The 15,407-nt window shown below is 36.5% G+C and overlaps 1 pseudogene; it reads right to left on the reverse strand.

The window, feature by feature from the left end:
* Positions 1-14,118: 14,118 nt before the first annotated feature.
* LOC122899162 lies at positions 14,119-14,561 on the reverse strand (annotated as a pseudogene).
* Between the last annotated feature and the right edge of the window lie 846 nt (positions 14,562-15,407).

Here is a 15,407-nt window from a genome sequence, read left to right on the forward strand (position 1 = left end):
CACTCATTCCATTTCAACCTGGAGAAATATTGATAGGGTTTGCTTCTTGACCTTACCCAGACAGTGAGTCCTTTAGCTGTCCATTGTTACCACCTAATTATTTTCACTGTTGCTTCATACACACAAAGAGCCCATTAGCAACACTTGTATGTGATTTGGTTGATTCTTCTGGTTGTTTTTCTATACGTAGAATCCCAGAGCAGCTCTGCAAACAAAAGGGTGTCCAAGTAAATCTACAAGTTAGGATAATTCACTAACCAGTGGTTGCACTGCTAATTTGATTTTGCTGTTGATCAGAGATAGGAAAAGAATTGTAATTGAAACGCCTTGCAACCAATTTGTAAATGTTAGCACACATTATCAATCATTGTTATGCTATTATGCTATTAACATAAATTTTCACGTAGAGGTAATTTAAAACTGTTAAGTGACACAGGTATATCTAATTCCTGGTGACAATTACATATAAAGGAAGGAGGTCAGGGTAAATGTTGCATCATGTTACTGCATGGACTGTTGATGGACAGTGGTGATTAAGTGATGTTATCATTGAAAAATTATTTTGTTCCTACTATTTTTTAAAAAATTTTCTATTATACATGAATTTAGGATATCATATCCTTAAGAATAACACATTTGGTGCTAACTCCTCAAAACTCACTATTCTGCTTCAGACTACTCTAATGTTGACTTTTAATGGTTTTTTTTCACATTTTTTTTTAGTTTCATACTCATTATAGGACATTTTCTTTAAAAAGTTAGAAAACTAACTCATTACTAGTGAATTCTTGGTTGACTGCATGAACTCCCAATTCTTTTGTATATTGATGCATTGTGTCCTATATTTTTAAGAAAATTAAGACCAAAAAATAATAAACTTGTGTTTCAAGGGGTGAGTATTCACTTTGAATAAGGGAACTGGACATGTGGGCAGATTCTGTGTTTAGCCTATAATATGGTGAAGAAAGACTTCCTGTTTTCCTGTGGAGCTTATTGAATTGCATATTATATGTGGCCTTTGGGGTATAATAATGAAAGATAAACTCAGATCCATTATATAATGAGAAATAAAGCCAGATGAAGAACAGGTTAAACTCAGGTTTATGTTTTGAAAATCTTAAAGGCTTGAAGCTGCTCAGCCAGAGGTTAGGTTGTCAGTGGCTATCACGATGAGAATACTGGACAAGTGCCATAACTGGAAATGTTATATGAGATCTTACTGCAACTGGATGTCAAGGATAACATGTAAAATGACAAATGGGCTCTTAAGAGAATAACGTGCTAGCACTTCATCTCATCCCAAAGGGTTCCATCAATTCTAGGACTGTTTAATCTATGAGGGTCGTCTGTTACAAGTATTTATGAGATGGAGATGACACAACATATGTGACATTCTGAAGCTGTGAAATGGGATGGCTGGACTGATTCCTTGGTGCTCAGGTCAGAAAATAATTGCACATAAACATATAGAGAACAAGTTATAATAATTTTTTTGTTATTTTTAAATGTGGAGTGCCAAATGCCAAGTCAGGTCATAGCAAAGATGTTTCTAAGTGATAAGTTCAAATAATCATAAAGGATGAACAATGTATATCATCAAAATTACTCATGAAAATCTCAGGAAGTTGCTGTGTCAAAGACAGAGACACTCTCTGTGAATCTAGTTTTTAAACCCCAGTTTGGGTAGATCAATATTTCTGTGGAAACAGAGGCAGTAGGTGCCTTTTATTTAGGGCCATCATGCATGAGAAGTATATATCTATAAACATCAGAATCTGATTCGACATTACATGGAAATTCACATAAGGACATGTAGGAACTGGGGCTGATTGAAATAACAGATTTTTATATTCCCAGATTTCATTGAAACATTAAGACTTTTTTTTAAAGGAAAACTTATGTATGATCTATTGTCATCTAGATCTCTAATTTTTCAAATTGTTATGTTTTAATTTCTGTTAGCAGGGATTCTTAAACTTTTTGTGGGCTAGACCTTCTGAGTAGATAATGAAAACTTAGGGACACTTCCCCAGAAAAATTCACTAGATACACTTAAACTCAATGTAAAAAACAAACAAACAAACGAATCAGGATTCATGCATGGTCCTGTGATTCTCAACTAGACCACTACAGATTTCTCCTTCAACCAGCAGGTTGTCCACATTCTATCCTTTATCATCACTTTACACTTGATCTTAGCCAAGAGGCCGAGAAGCGATCTATATCATCACTTTAGAGGAGGACTATAGAGACCATAAAGATAGTACTAACAATGAAGAGTTAACATCCATTACGTGTCTAAATCTGTACAGGCAGTATTCCAAGTTAACTCATTTGCCATTTACCACAGCCTGAAGGTAAGTGTGCTATGTCTTGATTTTACTGTTAAGGAAACAGGTAAAAGGAGGTAGAAGATTATGTTTGAAGATCACACTACTAGTAAGTGGCTGAGTCATGATTTGAGCCCCAAAAGTCCAGTTTGAGAGCTGAAGCTATGAACCACTATGCAATACTACTTTGCTGCATAAGAGAAACCAGATGTCTTTTCTACTGGCCTTGGTGAAAAGAAGGAAAGATGATGATGGACATACTATAACCATTAAACTGTGACTCTGTGACAATGGTCCTTTCTAACCAGAAATGTTTGCCTCCTTAGAGGAGAGGATGTCCCTCTTAGTATTTGAAGCTGGATGTGGATCTACAACTATATCTACCTAGTCCTACAATTTGTCCTCTTGGTAAGCATTTGAATTGATTTCTAGCAACTTTCAACCTGATTCTGGATTCCCAAAAGGGTTATACTACCTTCCAGACAGTTTAATTTCATATTACTATTAGTTTTTAAATCAAAATATAATTTCAAAGTGTTTAATTTAAAAATGATATTTAGGACTTTTGGTTGCAAGTATCAGAAATCTAGTTTGAAGTAACCTAAGGAAGAAAACAAAAATTATTGGATCATGACCTACAAACAACTCCTGAATAGTGAAGTCATGGAAGAAGCAGAGAGCCCCTGGGCCTCAGGAAAAACTCAGACAGAGAAGCTAATGCTGATGGATATATCTGGTTTTCATTTGCTACTTTCTTTATTATTCATTTTCTCTTACTGCCAACTGGTTTTCTCCAAATGGCAGGAAACAAAAGCCACCATAGTTTACAAGTTATGTATTTTACATCTTATCATAAGAGGGAGAATGTTTTGTCATTTTCTCAATGTCAAGTTTAATAATCTAAGACAATATATTTTATTTACCCAACATGGACTAATTTCTCACCCTTGGAACAAATCAAATGTGACTTGAGGTAGGGTGATTGAGTTATATGAAAACATATCAGTGCCATAGAAATATGTGGATGGAATAGGAAGGGAGATGTTCCCAGGAAATGGGACAGAATGGTAAACAGATAACACTTACTGCTTCACTACAAAAGGAAACTGATTTTTTTGTTTGAAGTTAGCATTAAATTATAGATGACTATTGGACAAGGGGCTTGAACACTTATTTCTTGCTTTACACAGTTAGATTAATACAGTGGGGGATTGGGAGGTTGGGGTACCAGGTGGTGGGTATTATAGAGGGCACAGCTTGCATGGAGCACTGGGTGTGGTGAAAAAATAATGAATACTGTTTTTCTGAAAATAAATAAATTGGAAAAAAAATACAGTGGGGGAAATGGTGTGTGAATCAAATTTGTGTTGATTCAATAAATAGGTGACTAGTTGGAACAATTTTATAACAAATATTTTTCCCAAAGAGAATGTTCTTAAAGTAAATATCATCCTTAATTTGGGTTTGTATATCAGTTTTTAGAGAGATAAACTTGTAATGGAAAACCAGTGAGAATAAAGAGTACCTCTTTTAGAAGAAAAGCTGTCACTTTTTGCTGAATGACTTTTGGAGGAGTCTGAGACTGTGATTAAGACAACTTTAAGCTGAGAATGAAAGTAAACATGCAAAGTTTAGTGATTGACTTGTCAAGGTTTTTTGATAGTGTAACTGCCACCTGGTGTTTCTTAATGAAAGAAGCAAAATAGAATTAGCATGAGTAGCACTTTGAATAACATGATTCTGAGACATGTGCCTGGACCAGCTCCTGGAAGAATCTTAAGTTTTCGACAGGGAAATTTCCTGCCTTATATTCTGTCACTGTGCTGAGTAAAAGATGGTTCTGGACAAGTGTGTACTTAGGAATTATGTCAGTGGAAAAGGCGTGCATCTCATGAAGGTTGTATTTTCAGCATTGAACTAGAATCAGGATATGAAGGACAAATTGCTTTCTCATTTTTTTGTCATCCCCATTAAGTGAGAAAAAAATTTACATGTGGGATTTTACGTATTTGGAAACACATGGTAGTGCTCACTTCGGCAGCACATATACTAAAATTGGAAACACATGGTAGTCAGATTAAAGCCTTTCTCCTTGGTCGGCTCAAGAAGTTTGAGAAATAATGTGAATGGGGACAGGCACATGCAGTTCTGGATTCCATCATTTGGAAAAATGAATTCCAAAGTTTTAGCTTTACTTTATTAAAAGATGCTTTATATTTATAATTAATATTTAAAAATCTTTTCCTCTACCATTATCTCTGGAAACATGATGATTTGGGAATGTCAATCTGTAGCAGTATTTTTTTTTTTATACCTGGCAATAAATGTGCTTTTGTAAAGAGGATTCAAAAGAATTTAAGATCGAACAAATATAACTCCTAGTTCATGGTTATAGTAGTCTGTCTCAATAGCTTCAAAAGACAAGCTTGGTAGCTTGTCTATATAGAGGAGAGAGCAGACAGAGGGATGAGATAGGGTGAAAAAAATGCAAGGAGGGTGCAAAATTGGTAAGAAACAAAGTGTTTATAGAAACTGTCATTGCACATAAATTATAACTATTGGTTCCAAGAGAAATAGAAAATGAGATATTAGAATTATAGTTTGTAAGAATGAAAATCCAGCATAACTTTTGGTCATTTAGAATCATGAATCATTAGCCATTATGCCATTGGAAAGTGTTATACAGTTGGTCAAGAGTGTGGGCTATAGAATCTTAGTTCAAAAAACCTTTTTATTGGTTATGTAACTTTGGACAACTTAATGTCTAAAATCTCACATCTCCCATATTCAGAATGTAGATAATAATAGAACTTACTTGAGAAGGTTGTTGTTCTGATTGAATGAGAAAATCCTTATCATGTTATCACGTACTGAGTCACAAATCAGGCCTCAACAAGTACAAAAAGAATGAGATCATACCAAGCATGGTTTCAGACCACAATGTTATGAAACTTGGAGTCAACCACAAGAAAAAAATTTGGGAAGACCACAAATACAAGGAGGTGAAAGCACATCCTACTAAAGAATGGGTGGGCTAACATAGGAAATTAAAGAAGAAATTTTAGAAATACATGAAAGCAAATGAAAATGAAAACACGATGGTTCAGAACCTTTGGGATACAGCAAAAGCAGTCATAAGAGGGAAGTATATAGAAATACCAACCTACTTCATGAAGCAAGAAAAGTCCCCATATACAACCTAATCTTATACTAAAGGAACTAGAAAAGGAACAGCAAGTAAAGCCTAAAGCTAGCAGAAGAAAGGAAATAATAAAGGTAAGAACAGAAATAAATGATATAGAAACAAACAAACAAACAAAACCCAGAATAGATCAATGAAACTAAGAGTTGATTCTTTGAAATAATTAACAAAATTGATAAATCTCTAGCCAGAAGTATCAAGAAGAAAAGAGAATGAACCCAAATAAATAAAATCATGAAAGAAAGAGGAGATATCACAACCAAAACCACAGAAATACAAACAATTTTAAGAAAGTATTATGAAAAATTATATGTTAACAAATTGGGAAATCTGGAAGAAATGGATAAATTCCTAGAATATAAGCTACCAAAACTGAAACAGGAAGAAATGGAGAATTTGAACAGACCCAGAACCAGCAAAGAAACTAGTCAGTAATCAAAAAATCTTCGAACAAACCAAAGTCCAGGGCCAGATGGCTTCCCAGGGGAATTCTACCAGACATTTAAAGAAGGGTTAATAACTATTCTTCTCAAACTGTTTCAAAAAATGGAAATGGAAGGAAAGCTTCCAAACTCATTCTCCAAGGCCAGCGTTACTTTGATTCCAAAATCAGACAAGGATGCCACTAAAAAGGAAAATTACAGACCAATATCCCTGATGAGCACAGATTCAAAAATTCTCAACAAGATAATAGCAAATCAAATCCAACAGTACCTTTAAAGAGTTATTCACCATGATCAAGTGGGATTTATTCCTGGGCTACAGGGATGGTTCAATATTCACCAATCAATCAAACTGATACACCACATTAATGAAAGAAAAGATAAGAACCATATGATCATCTCAATAAATGCAGACAAAGCAACTGATATAATCCATTCTTGATAAAAACCCTCAACAAAGTAGAGATAGAGGGAACATACCTTAACATCATAAAGACCTTATATAAAAGACCCACAGTTAATATCATTCAAAATGGGGGAAAACCAAGATCTTTTCCTCTACAGTCAGTAACAAGACAGGGATGTCCACTCCCCCATTGTTATTTAACATAGTACTGGAAGTCCAAGCCTCAGCCATCAGACAACAAAGAGAAATAAAAACCATCCAAATCAGCAAGGAAGAAATCAAATTTTCACCATTTGCAAACGACATGATTCTTTATGTAGAAAACTAGAACACTCCACCAAAAAATTGTTAGAACTGATACATGAATTCAACAAAGTTGTAGGATATAAAATCAACATACAGAAGTCTGCTGCTATTTCTATACACCAGTAATGAAGCAACAGAAAGATAAATAAAGGAATTAATCCCATTTATAATTGTACCAAAAACTTAGGATACCTAGGAGTAAGTCTAACTGAAGAGGCAAAAGACCCATACTCTGAAAACTACAGAACACTTACGAAAGAAATTGAAGATGACACAAATAAATGGAAAAACATTCCATACTCATGGGTTGTAAGAACAAATATTGTTAAAAAGTCTATACTACCCAAAGCAATACATACATATAAGGCAATCCCTATCAAAATGTCACCAGCACTTTTCAGAGCTAGAACAAACAGTCCTAAAATCTGTATAGAAGCACAAAAGGCCCCAAATAGCCAAAGCAACCTCAAAAAAGAAAAACAAAGATGGAGGCATCATGATTCTAGACTTCAAGCTATATTGCAAAGCTTTAATCATCAAGACAATATGTTACTGGCACAAAGACACATAGATCAATGGCAGAGAATAGAAAACCCAGAGATGGACATATAACCCTATGGTCAATTAATCTTTGACATAGCAGGAAAGAATATCCAATGAGAAAAAGATAGTCTCTTCAACAACTGGTGTTGGGAAAACTAAACAGCAATGTGCAGAAAATGAAACTGCACCACTTTCTGACACCATACACAAAAATAAATTCAAAATGGATGAAAGACCTATATGTGAGACAGGAAACCATCAAAATCCTAGAGGAGGACACAGGCAGCAACTTCTTACCAGACACATCTCCATAGGCAAGGGAAACAAAAGCAAAGATGAACTATTGGAACTTCATCAAGACAAAAAGTTTTTGCACAATAAAGGAGACAATCAACAAAACCAAGAGGCAACCAATGGAAAGGGAGCAGATATTTGCAAATGACATATCTGATAAAGAGTTATTATACAAAATGTATAAAAAGGAACTTGTCAAATGCAATACCTCAAAAACAATCCAATTAAAAAACAGACAGGAGACACGAATAGACATTTTTCCAAAGAAGACCTTAGATGACCAACAGACATATGAAAAGATGTTCAACATCACCCATCATCAGGGAAATACAAATCAAAACTACAGTGATATATCACCTCACAACTGTCAGAATAGCTAAAATTAACAACATAGGAAATGACAGATGTTGGCATGGATATAGAGAAAGGGGAACCCTCTTGCACTATTGGTGGGAACGCAAGCTGGTAGAGCCACTATGGAAAACAGTATGGAATCTCTTCAAGAAGTTTAAATAGAACTACCCTATTATCCAGCAACTGCACTGCTAGGTATTTGCCCAAAGGATACAAAAATATTAATTCGAAGGGGCACATGCATCCCAATGTTTATAGCAGCATTATCATCAATAGCCAGATTATGGAACGAGCCCAAATATCTATTGACTGATGAATGGATAAAGAAGAAGTGGTCTATGTATACAATGGAATATTACTCAGCCATCAAAAAGAATGAAATCTTGCCTTTTGCAATGACATGAATGAAACTAGAGTGTATGATGCTAAGTGAAACAAGTCAGAGAAAGAGAAATGCTATATGGTTTCACTCATATGTGACAAATGTTAAGAAACAAAACAAATGAATATAGGGGAAGTGAAACAAAAGAGAAGGAGGCAAACCATGAGAGACTCTTGACTATAGAGTATAAACTGAGGATTGCTGGAGGGGAGGTGGGGTGAGGGAAGGACAAAATGGGTGATGGGGATTAAGGAGGGCCCTTGTGATGTGTTACATGTAAGTGATGAATCACTATATTCTACACCTGAAACCAATATTACACAAATGTTAACTAACTAGAATTTAAACAACTTTCTAAAATAGAAGAAATAAACATAAGGTTTTTAGAATGGTGTAAAAAAACCTCAAAGAGCAGAAAGGGGAACCCTCCTACACTGTTGGTGGAAATGCAAGCTGGTGCAACCTCTCTGGAAAACAGCATGGAGGTTCCTCAAAAAGTTGAAAATAGAGCTACCCTATGATCCAGCAATTGCACTACTGGGTATTTACCCTAAAGACACAAATGTAGTGCACCACCTTCTTGCTGTGTCCTCACATGGGTATTTCTTCTGTATGCACACATCCCTGGTTTCACTTTTGTGTGTCCAAATTTCCTCTTATAAGAACACCAGTCAGATTGGATTTAGGGCCCACGTTAACATAGCCTCATTTCAACTTAAGTACCTCTGTAAAGACCCTGTGCCCAGATGTGGTCACTGGGGGTTAGGGTTTCAACATATGATTTGGGAGAGACACAATTCAGCCCATAATAGCAGCATAGCTTGTTAGCCTGACAGACTCATAAATGACTACTTAGAGAGGTGAGCAGTTTTTGTGTTTTTTTATTGTAGTAATAATTCTGTAAGTTGACTGGTGCAAGGTGTGCTCACCACCTGCCTTTTAGCCATCAGTGCTCATAAGACGGAAGCTCCACAATGACTAAATTGGCTCTGTGACCAAGACATGTATCAACTTGTGCACCAGGGCTCTCTGCAAACAAAATAAAACAAAACAAAACAAAAACCAACAACAAAAATCCCGAAGTGTTTGAGACAAAAGACTTTTTTTTGTAAACCTGAGAATGGATTTCCACGAAGGTTGCCAACCCTAATACAAAGGCTTTGCTACCACCCAGCTCTCATTGCTGTGTTTATTCACCATGGTGGAGCATTTCCAATCCTGTCAGCTTGTCTTTGATTTTACATATTTTATAGTAACTTCCTAGCCAAATATCAGTGCTGCTCACTATCTTTAGATGTTCAAAATCAAAAGTTGTACAGTGCTTATGGTTTTTATTTTACTTAATGATTATTTCTATTTTTGACAATCTTTGAGAGCTCTTTTCAGCATGGGGGCTACAACAAACCCACTGAAACCCTGGCTTTTATGGAGAGTTAAAAAAAAGCCAGAGAAATATTTCACCCAACAAACTTGGGAGATAGATTTTTGTTTCCTTCAGCCTCTGTAAATCCTATGTATCTCCACTACAGGTTTACCTTAGGAATGGAATTTTGTGTCTTGCTTGCATTTTATAAATTTTTTTCTAGAGCATTTCACGTAAAGCAGAGAAGTACTTTTCCTATCTTTTATTTAAAGCCAGAGTGTCTTCTGGGCCAAAGAGGTGGCTTTTAGAAATGGAACTGGAACATGATAGTCTGCCCCAAATGAGACAAATCTAAAGTGTGCTGAGCTAAGAAGCCAGACAGGTTTCAAAAACCTCTTACCATATTTATTTTTATATGTAGGCTTCATCTTGTGCCCATTCCCATATGATCTGCCATCAATTACCCAGTGGTAATGAAAACCTCCATGTGTTTTACAAGATAGAGGCACAATAAAAGTAACTGGGGCCAGTGAGCTGCCACTTCAGCTTTTTTTCTTATTGCCTGCCCCTGCACACCCCTGACTCCTTCCTCTGCCCTTTGTTTAAAAGCTTCCGTGTGTGTATCTCCTCTTTGTCATCCTTTAAAGTTTGCTGGAGAAATTATAGTGTTACATTTCAAGGCACTTGGGAATCAGATAGACCAGGAATTGAAATCCTGGCTCTATCCTTGATGTGACCTTTCTCTGCCTCAGTTTCCTTATCTCTAAATGGGTGCTAATAGGAAGAATAAATGAGATTGTATTTATAAGACACTTGGTCTAGTGCATCGCTACATAATAGAAACACTCCATAATTGAAAGCTATTTTTATCTTTCTTAGTCTTTCTCTTATTGTTCTTTTGAATTTTGGTTCCCCCTTGCCACCCACCTCCTTCGTCTTTCTGGTCTTTATTACTCAGCCTTCTCTTCTTCCCCCATGATGTAGTTAGCATATGTATGCCTTTGCCTCTGACCTAATCCATTTAACCTCAAACAGAGGGGTTGTACTGGAAAGGATTTTTAACTATTCAGCTAATTTAACTATGCAAAAACCCGAGGGAAGCCTTAAATTGATCTTTAATAGTTCTTCATTGTTTCTTTTCTTTTGGCTTCAATTAGGTCAACTCAGTATAGAGAAACATCTGGTTCATGCTTATCAGAAGCTCTGATGAGGAGTTATAGACATTTTACATTAAAAAGAGAGAGAATGACCAATTTATAAATACGCTTTTCCTTGGAGTAACATCTTTCCCTGTGTGGAGGCCATGGGGATTAGAGAAGAGAATAAACACATTAAAGGCTTTGTATTTCTCTTCTCACGTCTCTTCTCACCAAAGAGGTAGTCTAGATGTTTTCACCTCTTCTAAATACTAGTGATAGAGCCATGCTAGCATAACCCTTCAATCAAAAGATACCTTCGTGTTTGAGGCTCTCAGCCCTTTCACTGAGGGATACTATAAGGAACAGGTTTATGAATCACATCCTTGCACTCGTCATTCAGGAATACTACTGAGGACATTGTCTAGTATGTCATTCAGTATGGCTTCTGTACGAAACCCATTTTGCCTTTTCATATTAACAACTGGCAAACTTAGAGCTAAATTCAATCAAGTATCAGTTCTGGTCACTGAAAGAGTGTTTATAGGCTTACTAACTGTATTATCCATAATACTGCTGTTTCAAAAATAGAGTGTTCAGTTTTTTCTACTTTATAATATTTACCTTAAATCCTCTCTAGAAAAACTAAGACTATACATTAATAAGTAATTCTCATCCCTTCCCCTGGCTTCTCTAACCTCTTGGCAGTCAGGGATCCCATTTCCTTCAAATGCTTTTTCATTCACACACATTCTTTTTTTTTTTTTTTTAAAGATTTTATTTATTTATTTGAGAGAGAGAGACAGTGAGAGAGAGCATGAGCGAGGAGAAGGTCAGAGAGCGAAGCAGACTCCCCATGGAGCTGGGAGCCCGATGTGGGACTCGATCCCGGGACTCCAGGATCACGCCCTGAGCCGAAGGCAGTCGTCCAACCAACTGAGCCACCCAGGCGTCCCCATTCACACACATTCTTAAGGTCCGTTTATCTCTTGGGTGAAATCGATGACTAATAATTTGTGCACATGTATAAAAGGGAGGGAGTCTATCCTTTCTTCCCTCCTGACTTCTAGTTTTTTGCATGTACATTTTTGTTTGGCTTGCAGATGTTATTCGATATTATTTGGTAAGAGGAAATCTACCATGATAACCCCCTATCATACTTGACTTTCCCTTAAGATCTTAACTTTGCTAGTGAAACCCTATTTTTTTCTCTTTTCCATATTTCTCTTTCCTTTTTAAAAGAATATGACATATTTTATTTTGGAATATGTCCTATACTACCTTGAGAACATGGACTCCAGAAAAAATTTGTCCTGAATTGCTTAGTTTGTGTGCCACTTGAAAACTATTAACTAATTGCCAGCCAAATGATGCACAGACTGAGGCTGGCTTATGCCAGTTCTTGGTTTGGTAATTTACTATGGGTTACTGAAGCTATTTGGTGTTTTAACTTTACAAATTGCTTCAAGAGGATTTTATTAGTTAAGATACACATGTATCATCATTTTACAAAGAAGGAAAACTAAAATAGTGACAACTAAGATAGCATGTGGCTTAGAACACTGTGAATGCCACAGATCTGGAATCGGACTTCTTGGGTTTGAACTCCACATTCTTCAGTTGTCATGTGATTTTGAACAAATAACTTAGTTTTTTGGTACTTCGTTATTTTTGTTTTTTAACCTGCATAGTTGTCTTACTAATGATGCTTTTAGTTTAGCTCAGAGCCTGGTGCATAAATAGTATTATTTCTTTGGTGATTTTTAATTTTCAGGATAAAACTGTCAAAACTGGTCTGCAATGAACTGAAAGATAATTACACTTAATTGCCCAGTCTCCATGTCTCGGGGCCCTTTGTTGTTGGGTTCCTTTTATCCAAAGAAAGCTGTCCTTTACCTCAGCATTATACTTGGACATTGGGGAACAAGAAATAGTGTATGTACAAAATGAAGCTGAAAAAGAAGTTGATGATTTAAATAAATGAGCATTGTTTCTTATAAAACCCAGGAAGGATAAAGAGCCCCACTCAGTTCATTAACCAGTTACTAAATGGTGTTTGTGTTATCCCCATGAATACTAAATGAATTCATTATGATATGTGCTATTACAGTGAATAGCAAATGAATTCATAACGATGGGCTCCATAAAAATATTCCTAATGGAGAAGTTATGCATTATCAAGCTGGTTTCTAGAGTAACTGAGGCTTACATTTAAATGGGGGAAAATAAATAATAACAGGCGCAACATGGGTTAGCTGGAGTTATCTGAGTAGGTTCTACAGAACAGAAAACACCATTCATGTCTTGGTCATATGTCTGTAGCCTCAGATGACTCTCAGTTTTTGGTTTCTGTCCTTTATCGTTGGTACTTATGTCCATTTCTGTCTTTGATTCAAAGAGATGGGTACAGTCCTATGCACCTGGTCAACAGTAAACCTTAGGTTTGTGATGACACAGATTAGGTTGGAAAGTTTGAAGGGTTTCAGCCTTTCCCACCCAGAGGCTATCTGAAGGAATGGCTACCGCACTTGACCAATCTGCAGGTCAGTTGTGGTACATAAAATCCAGTGAACCCTCTCATCTGTCCACTTTTTCTCAGCAGAAGAATAAAATAAATTTTAGAATTAATGGCATGAATGGTGTACCCTTGAAGTAATATTTGAATTTTATTGACCATCGTAAATAGATTATGAAGTCATGGCAACAACAAAAGCACAGATGGTGTCTTATTATAAACCTGCAAACTACAAGCGATGAGCCTGAAGACCACTCAGAGAGCACTTGTGGGCCATCAGTGGTCTAGAAATCACGTTATGATAGCCTCTCATCTAAAGGTATAATTAATTTCTTAGGAAAAAAAATGACACAGCTTCTTGGTTCATAATAAAATTAAAATACTTCCAGGGCTTAATTTTCAAGAACCAGCAGTTTTATATGTCACCCTAATTTATTATTATATTTGAGCCTATGAAAGTAAAATTTAGCAAGAAGTATAAAAAGTAGAAGAAATAGAGAGCAGAACTTTACTAATGCAAGCAGTTTAACAATTCAATTAAGTAACATTACTTGCAACCTCCAATGTGCAAAGCGTTGTGGGAAATACATAAATAAGACACTGTGGTAGTCCTTAAGAAATTTTCAACATAGTCTGTCATGTACATATTTTTTTGGGAGGGAGATGCAATATTTTCATCTAAAGGTAGCACATAATACTATAAAGGGACCACTCCCAGCTCCAAGAGTTCCCCTCCAGATTATAAGGGAATTCTTAAAAATAACTTGATTTCCTAGAGGCTGACCACCTCCCCATGAGAAAGAGAGGTTATGGAGTAAACAAAGTTCTGAGGTCTGTTCTGTTGTCACCCACAGACATGGTTCTGAGCAAAGCTCTTGTAATCCACTAGCTCCTCGGGCTGAAACCACAAGCCAGTCTCCTTTTTTGCACTCTCACAGAATCACTGCCATGGATAATGTTCCTGACAATGTGGATGTGAAGGTCCCCATGAAGGGTCCCAGGCTTGCAGTCTACAGGGGCTCTCTAGGCCTGTCTTCACCACATTCAGCCCCTCCTAGACCATGGCAACCACAGGCCCTGATTGCATGTTCTTTACCAGGCTGGCAAAGAATGGATGGTCCTTTAGGTCAATGTAGTATCCCTTGAGAAGGTCTTCAGAAGCTTGAATTAATTTCGTAGCAATCAGGCAGAATCCCTTTTGCTCAAAACACTTAATGATCTCTCCCACCAGGTTACGCTGGACACCGTCAAGCTTGATGACAATAAGGTGCATTCACTGTTGGCCATAACCCTGGGATACAGAGCCTTCCAAATGTTCAGGCTACCACTTCATCTGGGACCACTCTGTCATGTACATATTTAATTACACAAGTTGGATTGTGATAAGACTTAGAACCAATATACACATGATGGAAGGTGAATAATAGCAAAATAACAGCAAACAGTTCTATAGCACTTGCTATGTGCCATGAACTTTTCTAAGCACTTCACATAAATTAATTCATTTAGTCTTCACAACAAACCTATGATGTAGGCATTATTGTTATATTGTGATCTCTAATTTAAATGTGAGGAAACAGAGCCATAGATGGTTAAAAAACTCAGAGATAGCTAACTGACCAAGATTTTTCTTGCTTTCCTTCTATGACAGAGGGTTGTTGCTGAGAAGCAGCTGCCACCTGTAGAAAATGTTAAGGTTGTAGAAGAGGGTGGAGCCATAAGATGGAACATGCGTTCCTGGTACCATGAGAAAGATTGGACTTTCCAAAAAAACAAGGTGGTGTTAAATGTGGAGAGGTATAAAATCGGATGATTTATAGAAAGAGAAACAAAAAGATGTTTGATAATTAGAACATCAATGGTATTTTTAAAAATTTTTATTTATTCATTCTAGAGAAAGAGAGAGAGAAAACATGGAGGGAGAGGGAGAGGGAATCTTCAAGCACATTTCCTGCTGAGCTTGGAGCCCGACACAGGGCTAGATCCCACAACCCATGAGAGCATGACCTGAGCCAAAATCAAAAATGGGATCATCAACCCACTGAGCCACCCAGGCACCCTGGTATTTTTAAGTAAGTGGGTCATGGAAGTAGTAATATATGGATGTGGTTTCCAAATTATACCTAATTAAAG

This window comes from Neovison vison, chromosome 2, assembly GCF_020171115.1.
Source record: "Neovison vison isolate M4711 chromosome 2, ASM_NN_V1, whole genome shotgun sequence".
In the NCBI taxonomy this organism is placed as follows: Eukaryota; Metazoa; Chordata; class Mammalia; order Carnivora; family Mustelidae; genus Neogale; species Neogale vison.